The sequence below is a fragment of the Mercenaria mercenaria genome, chromosome 4 (assembly GCF_021730395.1).
Source record: "Mercenaria mercenaria strain notata chromosome 4, MADL_Memer_1, whole genome shotgun sequence".
Taxonomy (NCBI): domain Eukaryota; kingdom Metazoa; phylum Mollusca; class Bivalvia; order Venerida; family Veneridae; genus Mercenaria; species Mercenaria mercenaria.
The window spans coordinates 75,049,833-75,075,788 of NC_069364.1; the positions used below are offsets into that span (position 1 = coordinate 75,049,833).

Here is a 25,956-nt window from a genome sequence, read left to right on the forward strand (position 1 = left end):
CGATTTAATTTCGTGAAAATAGTTACTTTAACATGTTTTAAACTTTTAGAAAGTTCGTTCAAATGTAATTTTATGATATGAAGAGTTCCTTTATTTTACCAGAAATATTTATCGACGCTAATCGATTACAACATGTCGGGCGGTTGCTCCCCTTTACATGTATAATCAGCACGAAAATAGTATATCGGATCCTATATCTGATACAAAATTACAGTTTTTTACTCTAATTAATCTATGATGAATCCTGAAACAAATTGTACCAATTTAGACATCAGTCTCCACATCTCATTCATGCGAGAGAAGAGCCTGTTCTATCCGCATAACGCTGAGCATATTAAGGAAGCAACTGGTACCATTACTCACATCCGGTCGTACGCGACCGGGAATCGCATCCGCGGCCTTCTGCACTTGATGCGGACAAAATTACTTCACTGGAAGTGGAACAGTGCCATAATAGCTCAGTGGTAGAGCGTTCACCTCCAGATCGAGAGCTCCAGAGTTTGAGCCTCACCGGAGAGAGACAGACAAAAAGACAGAGACAGAGAGGTCACCGTTAGGCAAAGTAATTGTTACAGCGAAGAGACTATAGATCTTCAAATGACGATAAAGCATTGCAGCTGTTCCGGAATTTATTCTTGAGAGAGCGTCTTCATATTGCAATTAAGCAGTGCTTGTCCAATGCAAAGAATTTATTCCTTGGAGGGAACCTTTCAGTTAAGTTTCTTTTCTCAACAACCGAGATTTTCGGACTTAATCGTAGATTTCATATAAAATTCCTACCGTAATATAGTCCCGCCGAAATAATTGGACTACCTTCACGATGACCTAACATTCACTACTAAGCGTTTATGTAGGCAGTTGAACTGAAAATACAAACTTCAAGTAGGTACAAACTAAGTTAGATATAACAATATGCACGATATGTGAAAATAACACTTTTTCAATCGTTTTTACTTCCGTCCTCTATTGTTTTATAACTGCTGAATATGGAATGTGAATGTGGAAAGTGATTTTTTTTTATATTTCTAACTATGATTGTATGGATTAATGTATTTTCTGACTATTCAGGAGTTGCCTTATTATACTAGTATAATGATATTGCCTTTTAGAAATCAATATCAGAAAAAACACAAAATATTTTTGTTTTGTTTTTATTTTGTTCCGAGGAGTGACGCTTAATGTAGTAAGAGCTATGCCCCTTATAGATAATAGCAGAATTTAGATATTATATGTTTAAAAGATTATATTTTATGTTTGTATGATAAGCTACATATTTGTTTAAGTGGTAATATGATAAAGACTTACATTCGCTCTTTAGAAACACATGTTGCAAAACAGAGACGACGATTATCAACAACATTTGAGAGTGAGAGGGCATGTGTATTAAGACAATTATAAAAAGACATAGATAAAACTATTTATCATCGCCCATAAACAAAAAGGTGTGTTTTTACATATAATGACACCTTAATACATTGTTCATTTTTACAACCCTGATAGATTATTTTATTGCAACCAAACCTCAGTGTTGGTTTAAGGATTTTAAAATTTACTTTTTAAAGTATTTATGATAAAAGCGTTGTTAAGTTTAACAAGTCAGACGAACGTCCATTGTCTACCAGGTAGGGAAACAAAAGGATGGCCAGTGATCGTTTCTTGCAAAGTAACCATGTTTGCAAAGAAATAATACTAAAGTAAAGATTGGTGAAAATTATACAACTGACGCGAATGATATTGTCCCATACATATTTAAAGACAGTTCATTCTAAAATTTCTTAGATTTAACTTAAGAAATATTCCGTCAACATCTAGAAGATGAAAGAGAATAAAATCGCTTTTTAATTCGATTCTAAACAAATTAAACTTCTCATTATTGTGTGGATTTCCTATGATTTAGGGGTACTGTATTTTTGACTGCGTCTTTCTTGTTTGTTTTTTGTTGAAAAACAAACATGTTGGTTTTACTGATCTTTTTTGGAACTGACTTTGTGATTGATATTAACTTAAAGGCGCTGATTAATATGCACCGTATGCAATCGTACCATCAAATTTTCTTTATTTGTTTATTCATTTCATGGCAATATAATTTAACATATCTTACATTTAACAGAGGTTCAGCAATATAAAAATGACGAAATCCTCTATCATCATTGATAATTTATCTTAAATTACTTCAAACCAAAATATTGTAGATATCGTTGTCAGTGTTAATAATTCTGTTTTGTTGATAGTGATTTAGAGGAAATCGTTAAACAGACATTAAAACTCTATTAGATATAAATATTTGCAATTTGCGTTCTGATATCTTAGCATCTAAACAAAAAATTACATGATATATCATAATCCATTTGATCTTAAATATATGAAATTAAAATAATGAAAACTATTGACTGTTTCGCGTTTATTACGTCAATAACATCCTAGGAAAACGTATGTACAAACAGTTTTTTTTATTTTTATTTTTTTTACAATAAAGAAAAAAAAGTATTATCGGCATTATACAATACATCTGGCAGACATATGATGCTTTTACGCACTTTCACATTAATAGTTTCGTAATCATATATTTATGAATGGGAAGTAAACACTTTTATTGTATTTCATAAAAGGATATTTTGCTTTTAAAAGTTTTGTCAAGAATACTGCTACATCGCAATCTGATTAAATCATCTCATAGTAATGCTGTACGCATAACAAGATCGAGTACTTTAGTCAGATTGCGATTTTCATCTTTTTTTTCAAAATAGAAAAACAGTATTATCGGCATTATGTAATGCATCTGACAGATATATGATGCTATTACACACTTTCACGTGGAATATTTTTGTAATCATATGCTTATGAGTGGAAAGTAAACACTTTTATTCTATTTCATAAAAGGATATATTGCTCTTAAAGTTTTTTCAATGTTATCTCTACATCTCAATCTGATTAATCATCTCCTTGTAATGCTGAACGCATAAGATCGAGTATTTCAGTCAGATTGCGATTTTCATTTGCAGTACAGTCGTGGGTATCATATACTGTCTTCTCAGACCATTAACCTGAAGATCGTATACAAGTAACCTAAGACAATATTTCATAACTATATATAATGTGTGTGTTATTGTTCTCTTGAAAGCTAAAATTTGATTATACCAAACTTATTATCTTTGATAAAGCCATGCACTTTACACCATACTCATATATCTATTCTTACAGTAAGAAAATAACTTGATATAAAACAATTGTCTTTTACTTTGATTGCTTGTAATGTAATTACATGAATACGAAGTAAATACTGTTTAAACCAAATAACCATGGAAATAGCAGAATGTTTGAAATACCAGAAAACAAAGCACACCCAGTTTGCCCATATTTTTCATTATTCAGCCTCAATTATAGCACTCGCAAATTTATCTATATAGTTTTCAATATACAGCAGAATATATAGCAAAAACAGTTTACCCATATGTTTCATAATATTGCAGCAAACACAGTACAAACAATTTTATCCATATTTTTCATTATTCAGCCTCAATTATAGCACTCGCAAATTTACCTATATAGTTTTCAATATACAGCAGAATACACAGCAGAAACAGTTTACCCATATGTTTCATAATATTGCAGCAAACAGTACAAACATTTATCCCTTATTTTTTTTTCTTGTCATAACGTTGATTTAATATCAATGCTCTTTAACGCGTGTTTCATAGTATTGCAGCAAACATAGTACAGGCAGTTCACCCATATTTTTTGTCTTGTCATAATAGTGATTTAATATCAATGCTCTTTAACTGAAATTTGTTGTAGGTGCCAGAATATTAACATAAGATTAAAGTGACATTGTCAACAATGTTCAATTTAATGAAGACAACTGTGCTTGCAAATGGGTTCATTATACCCCGTGAGGTGGTGCAGTTGTTGTAAATTATGGCAGTAATATGACAATAGAGAAGCTACAACTTATTGAACAAATCATTCTGATGATATCATGCATAGAAAATAAAATCTGTTTTGCATACCGCATCAAAAAAATCATTATCTTGACTGAGATGATACGCATTTCTTCATGCAAAACATTATTTTTTATCCAAACAACATTCACAGGAAACCGTAATGAGGGAAAAGTAGTAAGAATAAACATTATGACTGCATATTGCTTTATACAAATATGTTATGGCATGTTATATGTTGTATATCTTAGTTATTGTTTAATACAAAGAAACATGAGTTTGGATACAGTATTGCGTGACATGTTTCAGAATTGGATTCTGCAGTCAAAGTAGAACTGTTTTAAGATGTTTATTAATTTTATTTGAATACTGCAATTAGTATTTTGCGGATTTGTCTCAAAGACTCATCCTGGCGTTTACGTCATTTTAACTCTTTTAAGACAGGCATCAAATTTCACTGCGTTCATCAACAAACCAAATTGTATAGATTAAGCTTATCTTGGAAGATGTAATAAAATAAACTATGAGTAATGCATCGTCCTAAGATAATGTTCTTGTGTAAGAAACATTTGTTTCAGCAAAAAGCTGGTAATGCATAAATCATTTGCATTGTTTGAAGACTGGGATATAAGTCCGTTTAAGAATATTTTACAGAAGATTGCTGGGTAGTTAGACATATTTTTGATAAAACTAACCGTTCGGCCTAGGGTAAGCTGGTAATTATGAGGAAATCGTAATAATGCATCTTCACAAACCAAAAATATGAACTCATTCCCTAAACCAGCTTCACAATAAATGTTCTGAATCATCTAATGGGTAAGATTTTGAGATGTCAAAATGTAGATAATGGTCTATATCTTTAAATGATATTACCTGCTTTGACTGTGACACCGTACGTTGCATGCATGTCGGCAGACTTTTCTATGACGATGAAGAAAATGAAAATGAAGAAAATAAACATAACAAGCTACTACGAAGTGCTAGAAAAAAGTTTGCGTTTTGTTTGAAGAGCAGACTCTATAGGTTTTCAGATCAAATTTGTATATGTTGTGGTCCTTTCATTATTGTTTTTTCTGGGCTGATAATTGAAACAGACTGTGCCTGTGCAAAAGAAATTTTGCATAGGGTATACTACACACGAATTTCTTAGACAGAAAATAATTCATGACTTTCATTAGTGGCAATACACCTACAATACACCGTCAAAAGTTACTCTGGAATATGTTTAAAATTTACAGATACAAATAGTCAGATGCATAACTCCCTGACAATTTATTTCAAGATATCACGAAATAAATAAATATTGCTATGGTCTAACATCAAGATTTAATGAACGGTTTAATATATACCTGAACGTAACTTCCGCTTATTGGCAAGGTTAATATTTATAGTAAGGTATATTGGTTATTGTAACGTCTATTTATTTTAATTCATTGTAATGTCTATTTATATTAAAAGTAAATGTGTTCTTATCACTTGCATGTTAGCTTTAAAATTGACATGTTTTGTATTTTCTTGTGTGTTTCTGTTATTGGATTTTTGTCTCATCAGGTTAATTACATAGTATGGAAATCACATTTTTTTCAACATTCGTGTATAACTAAAAGGCAAGTGAAATATCATGATTATCTTAAAACAACACATTCTTTACGCATTATCTGCATTTGAAATGAAATTGTATTATTATTGTATTAAATGTATTAACCTTAGTGGTTAACAGTGAGGTGACTGATTCATATATGAATGTCAAGACTTCTGACCAAAATCTGTTCGAACAATTGTATAAAGATAGACAAAAACTATTTAGGATATATTTCTTAGGAAACAGTTTCATCATTGCAAGACAGAGTATTTTAATGCTTTATGGGTCGTCTTTGCTCCGTGGTCTGCCTTAATCAGATTATATCTGGATAACACTACCCACTCGATAACACTTTTATCAAATAACAACACACAACTCGATAACACTTTTATCAAATAGCTGTGAGAATCTGACACTTTGCTTCAGTCGTATGTACGTTTTATGAGCTGTTGTCAAGAAATAATAAAAAGGTTTTATTCTGTTACCTCTTTGCAAAAATAAGATTCCGTATCTTGTAATTTTGCAAAACAGTATCGTCTGCTATATATCTTAGCAAAATGACATCGCCATTATTAAACGTATTTTATTCAACTTAAATAAAAATGTTAAAATCTAATTTTACGAAAGGCATTGAAACTGACCACCCTTCGCATTGTGTTAGATTTTTTTACGTCTGATATAATGCTTTTAACCTTGGATCTAAAATCTATATGTTTTCATCTCCTGAATATACTATCTGCATTTGTCAAAGGGATTGCAGGCGCTTTACTTTTGACAGACCGTCAAATGTAAGAGAACACAAGAAAACCCTTTAAGCACATCATAATGGTAAAATGACCTTCCTGCCTGATCAGTATTAACGCCCTTTTGATAGCTGTGTTACTTTATTATTTATTATTTCGAATTCATACAAAACATTCGTACCTATCAAAAATTAAACGCTTTAGAAACAGTCTAAACAGAAACACATATAGTTTTCTTGGTTTTCGCATTTAGATATATTCATTACTATAGATACAAACAAATGGAAGTATAGGCTGTTTATCTATAAACTATTACTAAAATGCTGCATTTGCCAGAGCGTTTGCATCTTCATCATAAAAAGCAAAAGAACATAGGAATTATTCTTTAGGCATATCGTAGTGTGAAAGAGATCTACTTTGCGTGCCTGATCAATACTACCGCCCGTTTGATAGCTGTTTTCATACAAAAACACCAGTACCTCTCATAAATTATTCGCTGAATAGAAAAATACCTATAAAACTCTCGTTTTTATTTTGCATTTTCAGGTATGCATACAATTCTTTACTTAAAAATAGCGATCGTTGTGTAACATTTGTGAATAGCTCGACAGCTCGATTATTTTCTCAGGAAAATTTTCTTTCGCTTTACGGTGTATATAACTACTCGCAAGTTGTTTATTAACGCAAATGTTTCCAAATAATTTATACTACTGTATATGTTAATGTGAATATTTTTTTTCTATTATTGTTTTTTCTTTTGAAAACGTGTCAAGTAGTTTGATATTACCGGTATAAACTCAATCAAGTGTGCTTTCTACATTAAAACTTGTCACATTTGCAAAGGATTAAATGTAGTTAGTAGAATAATGGCGGTGTGAATGTTTCGTTACGTTTTCTGGTAATCCTACGTTTTATCTTCGCACAATCTGTTTACATTTGTATCTCAGTTCATTTGCCACAAATATATCTATGATTTTATGAACTTAATTTAAACGGCGCAGTTACTCTATTATATAACATATATGATATGTAGCAGAAGGCATGGTCTCATGACACCTAAATACAATTAAGGGATACTTGCCACTTCTTGACGTATTTTCTTTGCAGCACCACATTACTGTTTTGTTTTCACATACCACTCCTGTCGTAGGGTGAAATGTTAAATAGAAATAAAACGTGAATTACAATTGGTTGTTGATTTTTCTTTTCATTTTATTGTTATCCTTTTAGGGAGGATTGACAGCTTTAAGATAGTTGATACTGTAAACGTTCCTATTATTCACACATCCAATAGTTCCGTTACAGCCCCCTTTAATTTACTAACAAACGCTAACCTTTCACCCATGACTTTAGTTTAGTTTAAACATATTTTATTTCTTTCGATGAAGTTACATAGTCATTGTGCAAAATACATTTATGAAATGTTGGATTAGAAAACAAGAAAGTAAATGCTTATATTAATTCCTTTCCATGGTGGAGTTGACCTAATTATCATTGCACTTATTCGACCGGAAAGTAATTTAAATTAGTGACAGTAGTTTTTAATTGAAACTTTTGCAAATAGGATTTATATCATTACGTTTACCGCAAAAAAATATTATAATAACTTTATCATTGTTATTCAATTGTGTAAGGTATGTAATAGTATATAGACTAAGAGCTGAGGTGAATATGAAATAAAAAAAGAAACAAATTGTGATTTGGTATGGGTCATAATGTCAAGCAAGGGATAAAAGGTGTGCAGAATATCACCAAATATGTCCCCGTCATGTGTCAAATCTCTTAGTTGCCGCTATGTAGCTCTGGACACGTAGGAAGATAAGTTTGTTGTTTTCGTATGCAAGATGCTCGTCTCCATGAAGAAGATTATTGAGTGTGATACCACATGGGAGATCAGATAAGTACCGTTGACGTGCGAGGTGAAACCTCGGACACTGAAGGAGAAAGTGAAGCGGAGTTTCGACTGCACCACATTCGCAGAGAGGAGATTCAACAATATTTCTACGATGAAGCTCAAAGTTTAGAGAACTGCATCCGAGTCGTAAGCGGGTATGTTGAATTTGGTACTTTCGTACCCCGACGTTAAAGAGTGGTTTGGAGATATTCTTACAAATAGAAAGTTTGTTTTTAAATTCGGAAAGAGTGGAGGCGTTTTGGACATCTGGAGAGAGCGCGTTCCACTGACGGATTGTTGCGGGCAAAAAAGAATTTGCATGACTTTGGATACTGAAATGCTTCACAACACTTAGCCTTTATGCATCGTTATATATTGACATGACATATGCAATAAAGTATCTTTGATAGTTACATTTATTGTCTCAGTAAGTTGCAGTTGAGCTATTCCAATGAGACAGAGCAGGGTGCATGTACCACGTGACTTTTTCGCTAATCTGGGGTGCCAAAAACATGGCGGATTCCTCGATAAAAGTGACATTTTCTTAAATAGCTTTTAACCAACTTGTTCAAATAAAGGGAAACATGGATGAGTGCCGTCGTACATAAAAATCCAACACTCGGCTACAAGTTTTTTGTTTCAAAGTCCGTTCGTTTTCTCTTAAAGTGCAACCGTGCAACTGAAGTGAACAAAGTTGATGATGTTAAGACGGGGGACATTTTCGTAAATTCAATAAATTAACCTTTTAAAAGACCGAAAAAGACTACTTTGCGACACATATATTTGTATGAATATTCTCGCGACATATACACCTTAAGAAATTACAAAATAAGAGCCTTACATAGCTTCCGGGGCCAGATTTATGAAATTGCTAAGCAGGGGTCCGGTTTTGTTAATGCTAAGACGGGGGCATGATTCAACGATTTGGTAATGGAAGTCTTTGGTATTTCATTTACCCGCTTCGTTAAAGTTTTTCCATGTTGATACTGCTCATTATAGAATAATCCCGTTATATGTATGTTAAAATTAAAATAGTCATGACAAATGAAAGCTTTCTACCGACTTTAAACTGCATATTTTACCTAAAGTGAAATGCTTAATTTGACTGATTTAATGAAAAATGCACCAACTTTCACTCTGTGGTGTTGGCCCGGTACAATTTCTCCTTCTTTGCTGTATAGTAAAACAAACACTTTTGGAAATGGATTCAGCGGCGAATTTCACAACAAAAAGTTTACAGCATTGAGAGCTCTGTATTTCTGATCGTATTCAATAAATAATAAAGGAACACTATCATCAACAATGAACTTCTTTGCTACATATCAAAGTACTCAGTCACTCTTTATGATTTCCAACCCACATATCTGTCATGGCCGCCAGTCTGGAATAGCTTTCCGCACAGAAATGTAGTCCTGAAAAAAAAAACACGAACAAAACAACTGTTAAAGACATCAGAAATGACACAAAATGTTTAATAAGTCAAAGTAGAGATGGCTTCAAATTGGGAACTTCAAATTGCAAAGAACTGCTTCCTAGGATACAACGACCTGGAAGTACTTCAATACCTGGGTGACACCCTATGTGTCAAGTTGACGCTTCTTAACAATATTACTACATTTCCAAGTCGGCTTTGGAAAAGTCTGTTTTTTATCGCATTCGTTTTGTCTTCATTGTTTAAGTTAATTGGCTTCTTTGGTTTAACTTTCGATAACTCTAGATGAAACAGGTCTCTAATTATTAAGAATGTGAACCGTTCTTGTTTTTGCTTTGCTTCTGAAAATGGTTTAGAATCTGCACAGCAATGTTAATCTCAAAATTTGTCTTTTTAGATCTTGTGTGCTATTTTTACGGCTTTTATTGGAATATATATCTAAACTGCAGTTTGAAATGAAATAAATTATCATACTTTCAAAGTCTTAATAATGTTATTTAGATACATGCATTGAATTATCAGAGTATGTGCCGGTAATTTCTTCACATGTGTTGTGAAATCATAGTAAATGTTCGAAGGTTAAAGTTTAAAGATTTTTTTAAACCATTGAATTACCACAGAAGAAAACATAATTCAGAGCAAATATTTATCATAAAACACATTGCAAATTTAATAGACGCAGTGATCATCTTGATACTTAATCATACTATCAAGAGGTCAAGTTCTAAGATCTCTCTCACATGCGACCGTGATTCGAAGCCCGAAACCGACCATGTCTCTTGTGAAAGAAAGTGGACATTTTCTTTAAGAAGATTTGAATATGGTGCCGGTTCTTCCCAGGAATGATGGTTCGATAAACTGACCACAATACAATTGGCATTTAATTTCATAAAATGAATAAAGACTAATAAGTTAAAGGTAAAATCATTTATGAATGCGTGCAAAAACGTTGACACTATTTAGTTTCTTAGTAAGTTGTTGCAAAGCTAATAGCACTGAAAAAGAATTAAAGCCAATTTCAGTCCCTTTCGATCTACAAAAAAAGATGAGAATCGGTTTCAAGCGTATACATCGCAGACCGATTCTTCGTTCAAACGACTTGAGACATTTACAGGCTCAATAAAATGATATTCTGTGGGCTGTGTAGGCTATTGGATACAAAACATATATTTTTACCAACAATATCATCGAAACAAAAACGTGCCTAGCAATAAACTAACATTTTTGGTAACAATAATTGCAAACATTTGGTTACAATCAAGGCAGTCGGGTACAATCATTCCAGGTTGTAATGCCTCAATTCACATTCAAGAATAAAAGAACTCTTATCAACAAGAATTTTTCTTAAATGCATTTTTGTCACAGAATTTTCGTTTGAACCCATTTATTAATATACTAAATGCACTTCAGTTGAAATTAATGAAGAACAATAATTAATAAAACAAGCAAATTCGATGAATTGGTATCCCCCGCCGAAAGGGTTTGTGGTGAGGAATGGCAAAAAGATATATCCGGCAAAAAGTTAAGGATGTTAATAAGAAGCAAATAATTTCATTAGTCAAAATCAATTTAACAGAAAACAAATGTTTAATTAAAGAGTACATAATAAATGTATGATACTTTGATCCTGACTTAAGAATTTATTTTGAATGGGATATGCTTACTGTAATAAGCTTAGTTTTTAAAATTAAATGCAGTTAATTGAAATGTGAGCTTGAAGTTTAACTGGAATGAAATATTGTCTTTGAGTGGTTTGGCACCAGGTGTTGCTGTTTTACATGTACATTTGAACTTAAAAGATCAGATGTCCTTAAGAGAACATAGGTAAGATATCTTGAAATGGCTGAGGGCAAGGTTTGTGCAGTCACAACTTAACATGTTAAAGGTTTGAACATTTAAAAAAAAAAAAAAAAAAAGGAATGGAAATATATATATCTATATATAGATATATGTATATATTTATTTTTTAGGGGGTTGGGGTGCAGGGGAATGGGAGAGGAAACAAAATTTCACATGTTGATTATAAATATTGATTGAAAATTAAAAATTAAAAAAAAAAAAAAAGGTAAAAGGGTGAAGCTGGAGTGGGGGGGGGGGGCAGAGGATGCATGATCAGTGGTGGGCATGACTGGATGGGGAAGTGAGGTGGGGGAATGGTACAACTTAGAAGGTTTGAAAAAAATCTAAAATAAGAAATGAAAAAAAAATACTTTTTTTTGGGGGAGGGTGGGGGGGGGGGGGAAGGGGGAGGGGGGGTGACCAAGGCAAGTGGGTGACCAGGTGTGGGTGCGCAACTTCACATGTTTATAATAAATGTTCACAGAAAAGAATGAAAGAAATTTAATAAAATTCTGCCAAATGGTAAGTTTGTAATGTACAAATATGTGGATTTTTAGACAATTAAAGGGCAATAACTCTGAAGTTACAAAAAGAAATCCTTACAAAATTGTCTGTGCACAACCACATTATAGTGCTCTAAATTCTGTTAAAGTTTCATAGTTCTAGGTCAAATATGTCAAAAATTATGATGCAGAAATTGGCATATCTATAGATCTATAGTACCCTATATAGTTAACACTAGAAACTTCTAAGGGCCATAACTCTGGTGTTACTTGGGCAATCTGTCTGAAACTTGATGGGCCCCATAACCTCATAGTGGTGAACATGTATATGAAGTTTGTTTGAAAAAAATCTAAAATAAGGAATGAATTTTTTTTTGGGGTGTGGAGGGGGGGGGGGGGTCAGGGGATAAGGGGGGAGGTGTGTGATCAAGGTAAGGGGGTGACCAGGTGTGGGTACACAACTTCACATGTTTACAATAAATGTTAATGGAAAAGAATTAAAGAAATTTAATGAAATTGTACCAAATGGTAAGTTTGTTATGTACAAATATGTGGATTTTTATACAATTAAAGGGCAATAACTCTTAATTTACAAATAAATCCAAATGAAATTGTGTGTACACAACCACATTATGGTGATCTAAATTCTGTTTAAGTTTCATAGTTCTAGGTCAAATATATCAAAAGTTATGATGCAGAAATTGCCATATTTATAGTACCCTATATAGTTAACACTAGAAACTTTTAAGGGCCATAACTCTTGTGTTACTTGGGCAATCTGACTGAAATTTGACGGGCCGCAAGAACTCATTGTGGTGAACATGTATATGAAGTTTTAAATAAATATTCCCAACCATTTCCTAGATATGGCTCCGGACGGACGGACGGACAGACGGAAAGACGGAAGGACGGACGGACGGAAAGACGGACGGATGGACGGACGACGCCAAAACTATATCCCTCCGACTTTCGTCGGGGGATAAAAAAAAATAAAGGGGAAAAGCGCTACCTTTCCGACCAAAAGTAAATCATAAATGACCATATTTTGAAATTCGAAATGATTTTCAAATTTACTTTGATTGAGAAGTTGGGCACCAGATCATACTAAGGGTCATTGAAACATAGGACCAAAATATCCACCCTTTACGGTCTCCTGTAAACCACGGCAGTATCAGCTGTGAAAATTGTAAAGTAATCCAAATTATAGTCAAACCAATTTCTAGAAGTAAGAAGAGATGGACAAAATGTGCAATGCTTAAAATATGCCAAATTGAGATCATAATATAATAATGTTATTAGTCTCACCGGAAAAGACCGCTCGCCGCAGTTATACATGTAAGGTCCAAGATTTCTGTGGCCTTTTTCGTGGCACAGAAGGCTTTTTTTTTTGGAATTATAAGCCCTTCCGCATTCCTGGCACACAAATGTCTGAAATGTAAATGCGCTTTAGTACTACAATGATAATAATAATTCATATTTTTAAACCAAAAAGGACATTCTGAACAAAATGTCTTAAAATAAGGTATCTGGAAATAACATATACATTACGATTTCTTTTGACAATTTACTATCGCTAATGTCAGAAGCGCAAATGTATTTTATTCAGCCTAAAAAAATTAAAGTTAACGCGGCTGGAACAGAATTCAATATAAACTGATGCTTTTTCAAAAACTTAACAGTATTCTTTACATGGTTACTATAAAATTATCTAGACATGACACTTTAATCGCGTTAGAAATGTAGTACATAAAGTGAAAGTTGATGCATTTTCAATTAAATCAGTCAAATTAAGTACTAAGTAGTTCACTTTAGGTAAAATTTTACAGTTTACAGTCGGCGAAAAGCTTTCATTTGTCATAACAATTTGAAATTTACCAGACATATAGCTAGATTTTTCTTAAAGTATGTAGTATAAACATGGGAAGAAAACTTAAATGAAGCAGGTTAATGAAATACAAGACTTCCAATTACATATCTTTTAATCACGCCCCCGTCTTAGCATCAAGAAAAACGGACCCCTGCCTAGCAATTTGATAAATCTTGACTCGGAAGCTATTGAAGGCTCTTAATTTGTAATTTCTTAAAGTGTATACGTCAAGACAACATTCGTAAAAATATCCGTGTCGCAAAGTAGTCTTTTATGGCCTTTTAAAGGGTTTATCTATAGAACTTGCGAAATGTCCCCCGTCTTAACATCCTCAAATTTGTTCACTTCAGATGCGCGGTTGCACTTTTAGAGAAAACGAGCGGACTTTGAAACAAAAAACTTGTAGCCGAGTGTTGGATTTTCATATGAGACGGCACTCATCTATGTTTCTTTTTATTTGAACAAGTTGGTGAAAAGCTATTTAAGAAAATGTTACCTTTATCGAGGAATCCGCCATGTTTTTGGCACCCCAGATTAGCGAAAAAGTCACGTGGTACATGCACCCTGTAGAGGATAGTTGTTTGTTTTAGTGTAAGATCGAAATATATTTCACCGAGTGAACACTAAAATGCAATATTTTACGAGTGGCGCAGCCACGAGTGAAAATATGAATTATGGTGTTCACGAGTTACTCTGAAGCAAACACATTTCTATTTATTTTTTGTATATTGAATGGTTTTAACAAAAATATATCCAGTTTGTCCGCGCAACGTCACATGCATTGCATCGCATCATGACGTCAAAATGTTGGGACGTCACGATATCTTTGTAGAAAAACTGTAAATAGTTCTATTACGTTTCCTGCTTCTACATTTTATTATGATAGAATGTATATATATATGATCCTGTTAGTATTTCTATACATCTATATCTTGACTGAAGTATATTTTGCAAGGAATTTTCTATTATTAATAATTCATATTCTTTCGCATTAAAGTGTAGTTCCGTACCAGTGAAAAACAAAAATTATATTTTCACTGTTTGAAACAGTGAAAATATCAATTTTATTTCACTGATAAATTTCAGTATTTCAATGAAGGGCATAAAATCAAATCAATAATCTAACACAACAAATCCTTCGTCACAACATTGCTGTTTTTTCAAGTCTCACTTGGATCGTCATGAAAGGAATTCATATCGACTTGTGCTTGGCATATGACTCGGGAAACTTGAGATCTTCAAACAGCCATTAAGAAGCTGGACTGCCAAAATTTGATCTGTGTTGTGTCAGTGTGACAACAAACAAAACTGTAAACACAAAAACTATTTAAAATCTAGTTGAACCTTGTTTATAATGTCTGTTTGAAAAAACAATTGAATAGACAGTTCTTACGAACAAATAAATGAATGTTATCAAGCCTGACAGAACTCGTGATTAAATGCATGCATAACATAACTTGATGATGTTTTACAGAAATAATCAGAGGAACGATCGTATCTTCAAAATTGCAAATATTCATGGTATTACACCCAATTTTGTTTGTTTGTTTGTTTTTGGTTTAACGCCGTTTTTCAACAGTATTACAGTCATGTAACGGCGGGCAGTTAACCTCACCAGTGTTCCTGGATTCTGTACCAGTACAAACCTGTTCTCCGCAAGTAACTGCCAACTTCCCCACGTGAATCAGAGGTGGAGGACTAATGATTTCAGACACAATGTCGTTTATCAAATAGTCACGGAGAACATACGCCCCGCCCGAGGATCGAACTCGCGACCCCGCGATCCGTAGACCAACGCTCTTACCTACTGAGCTAAGCGGGCGGGCTGGTATTACACCCAAGGGACTTCAATAAGTTCTGTTCAGACTGTACTGAACTATTATCATATTTTATAGTATCCGTTGTGTAGGACCATAAATTGTTGTTTTCATAAAACGTGACAAATCAGACTTGCTTGTGTATATATTTATATAAACAATAAAACAAAACTATTAAAACCTCTTCAATGAAATATACGATTGTTTCCGAAAATATCAGCACTTCATGTGTATTCCATGTTTTCTTCTGGAATGTATTTCCTAATGTAACTCTTTCGATAAGTTCACGTTTTTTTGGTATAACAAACCAGAATTGTTTTTCTCGGGGAAAGCCTGTGTAAGACATTGGTAAAAGTCTGTGTAAGACATTGGTATAAAATACACAAACATTCAAATTTTGTTTTCATTTCGTTTAAAATAAATTGGTGTAAAAGATATCTTAATGTTGTTGAAACGCTACACAATACATATAACAAATAAAAGCAAATTGATGTAGAACTGTTTGTTGTGATTAAATGCTATAAAAGCCAATATGCATAATAAAATGCAGCAGGTGTAAAGTATATGAGGGTAAGTATTAAAACACATGACAAGAGTCGTGAGTTGCAGAGACATTCGTTTTTTAAGAACGTCGCTTTTTGTGCCCCCCACCCCACCCCCATGAGTGGTGGGGGCATATAGATTTTGTCTTGTCCGTGCGTACGTCCGTCCGAAGCTCGTGACGCGCCTAGCTCAAAAAGTATTTGATATAAATTGATGAAACCTTGCATGAGTCTTTACCGTGATATAAACTTGCGCACCTTTTATTTTTCGTCTAGCACCGCCCCCTATTTCCAGAGTTTTGGTCCCTCACATAGTCAAAAATGCACATTTTCACCCTGTGACATGCCTAGCTCAAAAAAGTTTTTAGTATAAATTTATTAAACCTTGCATGAGTCTTTATCATGATACGAACTTGCGCACCTCCTATTTTTCATCTGCCTCTGCTCCCTATTTTCAGAGTTATTGCCCCTGAAATAGTCAAAAATGCACATTTTCACCTTGTGACGCACATAGCTCAAAACGTATATGATATAAATGGATGAAAACATGCATGAGTCTTTATCATGATATAAACTTGCGCAACTCCTATTTCTCATCTGGGTCTGCCCCCTATTTATAGAGTTATGGCCCCTGAAATAGTCACAAAATGCACATTTTCACTTAATTATGTGCCTAGCTCAAAACGTATTTGATGTAAATTTATGAAACCTTGCTTGAGTCTTTATCATGATGTTTCCTTGCACACTTGGTATTTTTCTTGAAAATCCTAGCGCTTATTACAGAGTTATGGCCCTTGAAATAGCCAAAATAGTGGATTTTTTGTTTGTGATGCTCATAGCTCAAAAAGTGTTTGCCTAGAATAATTAATCCTTTTCATAAAATGTTTGTTGAGGCTATACCCCTTTAAGACTGCAAACATTTGAATTATTGCCCCTTATTTGTGACAAATGTACCAGTGGGGCGGGGGGGGGGGGGGGCACACCCTGTGTCCTACAGACACATTCTAGTTTAGATAGATTAGCATTTTATCGTCTTTCGAATGAAGCTATTGGAAGATCATTTGGCAGCATAGAAAGCAACCAAGCAAAATAAAAGCAGACTCGGTTTGATTGAGTCTGTTCAAAAATTGTAATGATATTTGTAATAACCCTCATATCTCCTAGCACCAACTTTAATTGAATTATAGTCGTCCACACAAAGAAAGAAATTCTGATGATCCTCGATAACGATAACAAAGTTTTGAGCAAAGCGTTGAAGATTTCAGGACGAAATATGAATTATTGCCCGTCGTCGAAAACGAAGGTAGATTGGCTTATGACAAGATTGATAGGTGTTTTCCTTTAATTAATTTATTTTTGATAATATAGTATAATGTTGCTCAAATTAGTGAAAATCATGATTTTTTTGTCCGTCGTCGAAAACGAAGGTAGACTGGCATATGACAAAATTGAAATGTCTTTTTTCCATAATTAATTTATTTTTGATAATTAGTATAATTTTGCCTCAAATTAGTGAAAATCATTGAACTTATTACGTATATAGCAAAGTGAACCTAATGCCTTTTTGTCTCTTAGATATCACTTATCCAGTTTCCCTTGTCACGGATCTCTGTCTAAAAGACATAAGTTTATTATAAACAGTAAACTCTCACATTTGTGTTTAGACAAATAATTAAAGACATTGATAATATTCTCGTCTTTAGCTGACTTGTGAGAAAGTTTCCATTTTTGTCTATGCTTCATTTAATGATTTTAACTCGCGTCTTTACCAAATCTCAGAATCATACTCTTTAGCTAGAATATGTAATCTTTCTTTTGATCTCAGGAAATTTTGCTGTATTGTTTATTTGAATCTGAACTAAATCTCCGTCTGTTTACTTTTACATTCCAAAAGCCTTTTATGCGACAGTTTTCCTGCAGAAAGTCAATAGTAATTCTGAAACGCAAATTCTGTAAAACTTTTCTTCAGAAGTTTGTTTGAATTAATAAAATCTGTAATAAGATCCATATCGAACAGGTTCTTGTGTTTGGAAGATTTAGGAAAGAAGAGTTTAACGTTTGCATTGCATTTTGTGGTACATTTTGTAATGGGCTAAAGTTGGAGTATTGATAAGCGTTTAGTAGCCAGCAGGGAGATGGTTCAACATTTTTGACCTTAAGCATTTCTGTAATTGGTTTCGGGAATTCATGGCGTAACGCTATGTATGCTGATAACATGGAATAAAGCCTGGAACTGGCATGTAGGCATGAAGATAATACAATGAATGATGAGATCCCCACGGAGAGGCCAAATCGTTAAGGTAGCTGACTTCAAATAACTTGTCCCTCACCAACTTATTATGTGGGGTCTATCCTCAATATTTCATGTGAGAGACCAATCAAGCTAGCTTACGGAATGTCGTTGGTTACCGGTGATGAAATAATATCTAAAGGGGCACCTGGGGTCATACTCCATACTCAAATACTGAAACGCCGCCACCTGACCTACAAGTCAAAAGATTTCCTGCGGCCAGAAGTTATGCAGATCAAAAACTGTTATGGATGTATTTGTGACCAGTCAGCCTAAAAAGTAGCTTATGGGTGAATAGCATGCTTGTCTTTTTATCAAACCATTACGCTTTTATTTAGGAAATATCACTCCATTCTACATGCTTTGCAAGTAGATCGATGAAATATGTATTTCTTAATTAGTTAATGTTTTGAGAAAAATAACTATATTTCCCTTTCATGTATAACATAACTTTTAGCTCAACTGGCCACATTCCTTGACTATTGAAAAACTTAACTAGAGCTACCACAAATGTGATTCATGCCTTCGTCTGGACTTGGCTGACATATTGAGCAAAAATCACAGGACCATAATCCTGGAAATTTAAGAGTAATTCAAAAAATTTCACTTATGCACAACTAGGTATCAATATAGATCATTGCTGAAAGTTTGAATAAATTATATGAAATAATGAATGAGGAATTCAGGTCACAAGCACTTCTCTATATATCATATAGATGAAAACAGCGAAGGCCCATAGTCCAGGAAAGTAAAGAGCATTTACAAAACAACGTCCCTCTTGCACAATTAAGCATCAATGTTGGTCTGCCAGCTATATTGCAAATTCGGCGTTCCATAAATGAGGTAAGCAAATTGCATATCGGTAAAAAATTACGTGAAAACACTCATGTGCTACACTACTTGTTGCTTTCCAATATACCCGCGGCCTGGATGATAATAATTGTGCCGGCGTGGCATTGACCCCCACTCCCCACCCCCCACCCCATGTGTAAATTCATTTAAGTGTTAACGTTAATTTTTTTCTAAAGATGAACTATATTTTAGAATCGCTAGAATTTTAGACATCTCAGAAATTAGCCCATGGACCTATACATTTTATTTGACCATATAAGTCAAACTGTGGTACATGTAATTTATAAGTGTGAAAAGTTTCATAAATATCTACTTCGTAGAAAGAAATGTATTCGCGAAAATTCTGAATTGTCGAATTATATTCTGTTTTGAAAATTAAGGGTTAAAGGAAATTCTACACTTCAGCAACAAAAACTGATCAGATTCCGAACATTCAGAACTACCGTAATTGCTGTTACGTTTTAAGTACGGATGATAGCAGTGGTTGTATAAAAGATAATGCAGATTACCAGATCCTCGGAACCATATTTATTTGTATGTTTTCTTCTACTTGAAATCGGAGGTACATCATATCTCACCAAAGAGAGCAAAAGTTAAGTTTGTTTCTTATTTGAAACAATCACCTTTTGAATTTAATGACGTAACTAGATTACCTTAACGATGACTTAACATGCGCCACTAAAAGTTTATGAGAACTGTAACCTTCAAAAAAAAAAAAGAAAAAGTGGAAAACCACAGGTCGCCCAACACGACATAAATGAAAATGTTGCAGGCTCGGTTTCTTTGAGCCTGTTCATAGATAGTAGTGGAAATGCCAGCTACCGTCCACGCCCTCTAGCCTCGAGTTGAGCAGAACTCAACATTTATACATGTTATGTTACAAGAACAAAATACTATTTTATTTGAAGACCCCCGCAAATATATTCATACGGCGATGTACATGGAACCTTCAATGATACACAGAGTGCAGTTCCATGAAAAGCGGCAATTACACTAGTTAAAATAATAGGGTTGCCATAAATAAGAAAACAATGAGCAGAGCTGGAATTTAGAAAGGGGATCTGAGGTTATGGAGCCTGCATATCACAGAAATTGCAAAAAGACAAAATTAAAAAGCAGGCACCATATCCAAGGGATAATTAAACACTACCAAAGCTAATAAATCGGGAGTATTGGAACCACCCAAACCAAAATGTTCAAGTTGAAAATTAAACAGTACATTATCACAACATAAATATCGTGCTGAATTAACTGAAGAGATCGAAATATGACACTTCTGATCGAATGTACGGGAGCGGCACAAACAACGGTGCTGTGATAATAAAATAGAAAAGTCTGCCCCAACCTGGATTTGCCGTTATCTTTCATTCTACTCTACATTTATACGTTTCTTACACATTTGGAAAAGAATATTGTTGATAACATATTTAAATTTCCAGAATATCGAACAGTGCAATTTCAATTATTTTAGGATAGGTATCCATTTTTAAAAAGTCGCAAAATACACATTCAAGTAGTGTTTTTATTTTTAAATTATTGAACGGGTAAAAATCATTTATAAAGATGCAGAGGTATAGAAATTGACTTTTCACTGATATGTGGTCAGATATTAAACCAAATTTAACTTACTATCCAAGATATGATAGGATAAAAAGTTATTTGCTTCCGTCATGATTTTCCTGTCCTGCAATAAAACTGCTAGTAATTTACGCGTTTCTACATTCTATGCACTTGTGTGTATTTGGTACTTTTCAAAATTGGATTGAAGAAGAAATAACATGAAACCGTAGCATCGCTTGAATTTGTAAAGATTTATATATGTTATTAATAATATATTTTTTATAAATGTTTGAATCTTTTAAAAAATGTAGCTTAAGTAATATGACAAATACTGTCAAAGATATCGAGTTGTAAATACAAAGCTAATAATGAGTAATTACCACTGTACTACACATATAAGAAAAGCTTAATTGTTTGGCATATTTAAATATGAAAATTCCCGAAGTTACACTGTTATGCGAACTGTGCCATTAATGAAGTTGCGATTTAGTGTGGAAAAACTGCAAAGGTTTCTGACGGTAGAAGTTAGAAATGATAAATGGCGAACTTAAAAAATGCAAAGTTCAAGGATTGTTTTTATTAATCACATTATTCAAATAAGTAATAAAATAATTTATGTAAAAACTATTAATTTAAAACAAACTATTTTAACAAACAATATTAGTTATCCGTACGTAGTCGCCTGACTAAATAAAACTAAAACAATAAATCATAAACTAAAGTCCAAATATTTCGATGCTTTCCAAGTGGCGGCCTAGAACGTAAGTCAATATAACTAAAAAGTTGCTTTCGCCAGGCGAATTTCGAAGCATGAGAATACAGCTCACAATATGTTAAACACCAATTTTTGTTAAACTTCTCGTTTAAAAATAGTATTTAAAAAACCCCATAAAGAACTATAGAAACTTTATGACGTGTTATTCAGTTTATTGTGTGGCTAAAATCTAACAACTTACACATATGTGTAATACAATTTTAGTCTCCATTACACCCGTGGATGATGCACTTTCAATATTGTTTATTGAAAAAAAGGCTGAATAATTAGAATTCACAAGAAGATATTTTGGAAGTATAGAATGCGGAAATCATCTGTATTTCTTCATGTAATTTGAATTTGGTAAACAATCTTCTATAGATATAGCTTACATGTGTACCTACTTACGCTTCGTTTGTTAGAAATATAACCGAGTATTACTAATAGCCAATATCATTCTTTCGTGATATGAAATTTGAAACAAACCTTTTTATGTTACAGAAAGTATTTTTCAGTGTTTTAATACTTGGCCAGCAATTTAGCAAAAGTTACGACACAATACTTTCATCTGCCACAATATATATTTCCCGTACTAACCATTCCGATAGAAACCGGACTTAAGCCTGGAAAGCTGTATTTGGCTGTTTGCGATCTAGGAAACAAACATCAGAATGATGAATCGGCTATTTAAAGAAATTGTATGAAATTCCGCATTGTTGACGGCTATTCCTATTAATAAAATTTAATGATCGCCATAATTATGGCATCCATATCCTGACAAAATGATTTCTCTTCATACAACGGACACTATGATCATATATACATCATGTACTATGGATTTACATTCTTCGTTGCTTTGGAAATCATTTTAAGTTACGATAATGCCTTGTGACAAAGTGCCACTATTTTAACGACTCAAGCGTGTAGTCATTGTCTCAGATGACATTGCAGTTGTTATGTCTGGTCAATTGTCTGATGTTTGTTGTTAACGCAATACTATTTGATTCCTAGTGAATTTTAGCATTTTTCACCATCAGTGCCTTTTTATACTACAATATAGGCAAGTATGAAATTGACACTTGCAAACAATAGTCGATTCAACTTTTAGATTAGCACCTACCTATTAAACCCTGGTATCAGTCGATGGTTCTGTAACCATTTCATCAAATGACACATGTCCTGACAACCGACGAGAAATCAGTATCTTTCATAAATCAATCATTTTGTTTCAACTTGGAACACTTCCGAGCGATTCTGCTTTATATATTATATATACGCCGTGGGCCGGTGAAGCCGCGTACCCAAATACGCTTTAAACTTCATTGAAGCGAATAATGACTACATGATGACTGTTTGCTATAACACGGTATGTATCTTGGTACACAGGGAATGCGCTATGAAGAGCGGGATTCAATCGCAAGGAAGTGTTCCAAGTGTCAATTTCATACTTGCTAGTCTTCTAATATAAAGAACATTGATGGTAAAGAGTGTATTTTCAACACATGATGAAATTGTTAATAAAAAGTGTTATTTGATTGTCACATGTGGTCAGTTCGTGTTATAATGCTAAAAGATATTGGTTTACAGTTGGCATGGCAAGAGGATAGGTATGGAAATGGTGGCTAGGGAGGCGGCCTGATCTCATGCGTCTGTGGTTGCATTCTATCTTTTCAAATTATCTTTATGTAGGTTTTGTTGTTCTTATGAGTTTACATTACACACGTGCAAGTCTGAAGACTACAATTTCCTGGAGTTTAAAGGCAACTAGCAATGTACATGTAATTAAACATCATTAAATGTTCGCATGAAAGTGCATAAAACACTAAAAGTTGAAGAATTACAAAAAGAAAAAAAAAGTAATTTGGCTATAAAGTTATGTAACTTAAATCTGCTTTAGGAATCTGCAGAATTTTTTAAAAAGAATTAATAGGTAGGGCGTCTAAATCTGTATGTTGTGTAGGGGAAGGTGGTGTGGAATCCAAATATTTCTTTGTTTGCAAAGCTATCAAAATCAGTTAGATCTGCTTTGTTCTATATTAGATGACAAATCTCGTTATCCGTTCTTTCAAGAGCCGGCCATTAGTAAAAGCTAAGATTAGACATTGCTCCCTTTTGCATAAACGAAGAAACAAATTATATATGCGGTTAAAAATAAAAATAATTTAGTTCATGTATCAAAAATGGAAGTTTGAACAATGTTTCATATTAAAATTAGGCAACACATTTTTATTAGTTTCCCTGAACTGTTGCCGATATTTTGGGCTATAATGACCGTGAAACAGAAGATATAAAATACAACTGTGTAGTAAACCATTCCTGGTTATTTTTCATTCAGGGTATAAGACGATCAGTTCACTGCATTTAACCTAATATATACCTGTACATATGGCTGACCTCCTAGCAAAGGTAAAGTAAGGCACACTACTCAACAATTTTTATTCTTCAGTATGATAACGCATACTCGCACTAAAATATTGACTGCTGTAGGATAGTCAGCTTGCGCTGCAATAGTTCATAATGACCTTGTAACCAAATTTTCCTCAAGTTATCTTTAACATTCGGGCATATCCATGCTAACTACAAAAACAAGTCGGATACGAATCTTCTTTCCATTCGGATATCTTGTGGGAAATTAGAAAATGTATAGAAAATGATTTTATGAATAGCTAGCTACCAGTCACGCAAATGAGGAATATTCATTTACATGCGAATGGTAGCCTACACCACTGATTGACCGAATCATAAGGGTAAAATAAAATCGTTTGTAATAAAAATACAATGTATCATTAATATTCCACACCATTATAAAAATATTCTTTAATTATCTGAATATCTAAAGGCATGTTTTTTTTCCAAACGAACGATGCAGTAAGGAAAAAAGAATACCAAAGCCGTAAAATGAGCTTATAAATCTGCCGAATGCTTTACACTACACAAGTGAAACAGTCCATGTCAATATTCTACATCTAAAGCTAGACGACTGCTTCGTTGTTTGCAGTGTCTTTTCTTCATTCCATTCTCTGCCGTATCTGTACTATCCAGACAAGCGGGCGACACGCTTCGTTTTTGCCTCATCATGTATCAATCTTCAAAATTTATCTTTTTATTTATTTCCATAATGATTCTACTCGCTTCGAAAAAACCCATAACAAACTGCGTGTGAGATTATGTGTTGAAATGCACTAAACGTTTGTTATTATAGTTTTTGTTTTATAGTTTTTACTGCTTATCATTACAAACAACTGTAGTTATTATCTTCATCATGTTTACGTACAGTCGGTGTTAATACAAAATCTGTCTTTTACGTTAAGAGATGGTAACTATTTAAGACTATAAGTTCATTAAAATTTTGTTTGTTTCGGTTTAACGCCGTTTTAAACAGTATTTCAGTTATGTAACGACGGGCAGTTAGCCTAACCAGTGTTCTTGGATTCTGTGCCAGTACAAACCTGTTCTCCACAAGTAACTACCAACTTCCCCACATGAATCAGAGGAGGAAGACGAATAATTTCAGACAGAGTGATCAGATTGTCATGGAGAACTCACGACCGCGCGATCCTAGATCAGCGCTCTCCCTATTGAGCTAAGTGGCGGGCTAAGTTCATTTGAAAGATGACAGAAGAAAAAGTAAACGAATTTTGCAGAAAATTGATAATAGAAGCTTAATATTTGAAAGGACTTTCCAAATGAAATTCATAGATGCACTTTCAATGACAAGTATTTAATGCATGATAAGGTATACAAACATGCATGTTTACAAGTCGGACTTCCAGTAGGATTACCATTTTATATAGGTCTGACACTCCTATTACTTTTTCCATAGATTTCCATTATAAAAAATGACCCTGTCACATGCCCCAAACTTGAGAAATGACCATTAAAATGTGATTGTTTCAGTAAGACAGCATTTCAGACATTAAAATAGCAATTTTATATAGGCTTATCCAATCCATTTTCTTACAAATTTTCTTCAGACAAACCTACCCCCTTTGCTGAATGGCATTTAGAGGCAAAATGCCCACTGATACCTACTTATCTAAAGACAGAATTGTAAAGTCAACCATTCAGCCAGACACTAGTAAACTATTCTAAATTTCACAGAAAAAATTATATTGCTTGCTTTTGACACAAATCTTTTGATTGTAAATATAACCTTTTTATCCAATCAGCTTACGCCTCATTGAATCTTACGGGTTTCCCTACACTTTTTCCAACCAATCAAAAGCCGTCTTTCAATAACAATGTCTGATCATTAAGGAGTAAAATTTACAAAATAGCCTCGTGTACGTTTTGATACTTCTTTCAAAAGAAAGGAAATAACTGTACTTCCATTTAAATAAATA

The 25,956-nt window shown here is 33.6% G+C and overlaps 1 long non-coding RNA gene across 1 annotated transcript; it reads right to left on the reverse strand.

The window, feature by feature from the left end:
- Positions 1-8,838: 8,838 nt before the first annotated feature.
- On the reverse strand, positions 8,839-14,362 carry LOC128556465 (uncharacterized). Its single transcript, XR_008370693.1, has 3 exons — positions 14,295-14,362; positions 13,237-13,359; positions 8,839-9,569 (listed from the first exon to the last, which is right to left on the reverse strand). It is a non-coding gene; the product is annotated as an uncharacterized LOC128556465 (long non-coding RNA).
- Positions 14,363-25,956: the final 11,594 nt, after the last annotated feature.